Source organism: Ovis canadensis, chromosome Y, assembly GCF_042477335.2.
Source record: "Ovis canadensis isolate MfBH-ARS-UI-01 breed Bighorn chromosome Y, ARS-UI_OviCan_v2, whole genome shotgun sequence".
Lineage (NCBI taxonomy): Eukaryota > Metazoa > Chordata > Mammalia > Artiodactyla > Bovidae > Ovis > Ovis canadensis.
The window spans coordinates 12807975-12810611 of NC_091271.1; the positions used below are offsets into that span (position 1 = coordinate 12807975).

The 2637-nt window shown below is 54.7% G+C and overlaps 1 pseudogene; it reads right to left on the bottom strand.

Moving 5' to 3' along the window:
* Positions 1 to 1548: 1548 nt before the first annotated feature.
* Positions 1549 to 2298, bottom strand: LOC138431317 (testis-specific Y-encoded protein 1-like; annotated as a pseudogene).
* Between the last annotated feature and the right edge of the window lie 339 nt (positions 2299 to 2637).

Sequence of the window (2637 nt, forward strand, 5' to 3'; positions counted from 1 at the left end):
AGGTGTCCCCAGTCGAAGGGTGGTTGGTCGCTGCAATGTCGGAGATGGAGTCAGTAGGCACCATGTCCTGTCCTGTGGCTTCCGGTCCACCTCCTCCCTGAGCTCTTCCATATTTTTCCAAGGTAGTCTGAAGCTTCTTCCAATGCAGCATGTGTGGTGGTGCTGGGCCACTGAGTGGCGGATGTGGAAATCCACAGAAGATCCCAAAGTCAGCACACAGGTGCACTGGGATGCTGGAGAAGACGCCCTTGCAATGATAGGCCTTCCCAGGGTAAGGGGCGGGAGTGTAAGGTGCAGGCAATCTCAAACTCAGTGAGCAACAGGAGGCCAGGGGATGGCAGGACCCATGGAAGGATGATTCTGACAAAGAAACTTAATTCACCCTGTCTCTAGTAGTATCACCTAGGACTCTCACTCTGCAACCACAGCTGATTTGAGGGGACTTGCTTCAGTCACAGACACACTGAATCCCCAAGCCCCAGTCTCAGCAGGCCACCTGCTACATGCATGGCCCAAATTCAGCTTTCACAGCCAGCTTGCATGAGACTGAGCATCCCCATTTGGGAAAGGATAGTGTCCCGGATAGTACACACTATCCCTTCATGGCCCATCTCCAGACCCCTTCACCACAGGCATTTCTGTCATGGAAGAATCTTCTCTCCTGGGGTAGTCCTTCAGGGGATCATCCCACTCGTCTTCGCTGATAATCTGCTGGCAACACTTTGCTGCTGAGCAAGGTCAGCCCTGGGCTGACCAGGATCCGAACCTTCACACGAGCACCCAAGTACTCCAACAACAATCATCAACTGTATGCAGGACAAAAACAATACCACCTCAGCAATCCTGTTTGATTCTGGGCAGTTGTGGCCTGACAACCAGTTGAGAAAGTTAAGGCTCCTGGTGTCCAGCCTGCAGCTCGTGCTCCCTGTTGTGCCGGGCCAATGAACTGGAGTGGAACGATGTCCCCTATACCCTGCAGGAAGAGAGGGGAGATGGGTGTGGATCCCATAGGTGGATCTTCCACACAAATGCACACTCACAATCATCATTCCTGGACTCACATTTTACCAGTGATGTCAAGGTAATACTCCTTAATGATCACTCTTTTCAAGAAATAGAGGTGGTCCTGAAAGGAAAGGATCAGCTTGCTGCATGACTGTGGATGGCTCGCACCTATACCTGCTAGGATAGGGAGGAGGGAAAAGGTGCAAGCTTCTAGGATCCTCAGCTTGCCTCCCAGGCAGGCATTAACAGCTTCCATGAAGCCTCTCCAAACTCTCACAGTGTAGGAACATGGATAACATGATCCTCCCACAACACGTAGTGCGAGCCATCCACGGTCATGCAGCAAGCTGAACTTTTCCTTTCAGGACCACCTCTCGTTATTCTAAGGAATCACCTTTACAACAATAACTGTCAGCTAAGGCTGCTCTGGTGTACTGTCTCTGGTCATTTCTGACTTAGAGGCTATTCCTCCTCAGATGCAGGCCTGAAGTAGACACACAAAGTCATGGCTGCGACACTTACAGGTGTGGCCCTGCCCAGACTCTACTCACTGGGCCTTTGGAGCCTGCCAATTGCCCAGTACCACACTTCCTTCAGGGTCCACCAGCACCTAACTTGCGCCCTTGCCTCCACCCCTCCACCAGCTCCTTCCACTGCACCTCCCCCTCCTCCTGAGCAGCAGACCCCAAGGAGTAGCAGAAAGGATACCACTTTGGCCCAGAAGCCAGGGATGCCCTGGATGATGGTACTCTTCTGAGCCAAGTCACGCTTCCTCCTCTCATGGCTCTTGCACATGAACCAAATGTAGGCCCTGCAGGTTTTCTCAGGCTCAGAGCTCAGTCCCACTTGCAGGGTCGCCAGTGCCTGCAGCACATCTAGTGCTGGGAGCTCACTCGGGCCTCCAGGCCTTTCCTGGCACTGCTCCTCCACCGTCTTCTCCTCCAGCTCCAGGGAAGACCCCTGTTTCTGTTATTCATCCGGCACAACCTCCGCATCCTCAATGATGTCCTCTGCAACCAAGTCTCCATCTGCCTGGGCCTTGTCGTCCTCTGCTGCCTTCACTCTGAAGAGGGTGGCATCTTTGCCTGGTGTGACCGCTGGTGGCTGCAACTTCCCCGCCAAGCACAGCATCACCAGGACAGGCCACGGGGCCCCATCCCCCTGAGCACCCAGGCTTACAACTAAGAAGGTCCGGGGTCTCAGGATGCTCCGGCATTCCTTTGACCGCCTCTCACACTCCTCTTGGCTCTGGCCATGACCCCAGCCTGGGTCAGATGCTAAGGGACAGGACATAATAGCACCACAGCAAGTGGTGAGCAATGGTGGCTCAGGGTGCAGTAACCCTGTGGGTCCCACTAGCATTTTTGGTGTGGGGAGTGTGGGGCATGGTTCAGAGGCTATGGCTGGTGTGTGTGGGGGGTGGCCTGAGACTATAGAAATGGGTGGTGGCAGCCCACGACAGGGTGAACGGGCCCTGGGACACCAGCCAAACAGGCGGGGCCCTAGGCTGTGAGCCACGCACAGGCAGCTGACCCAAATCTAGACCAACAGCCGAGAGGGTAGTGGACAGCACACGATGGACACACCCCTAGACTGGATGTCATCTTCCGTGGTTCCTGGGATCCAGCACCA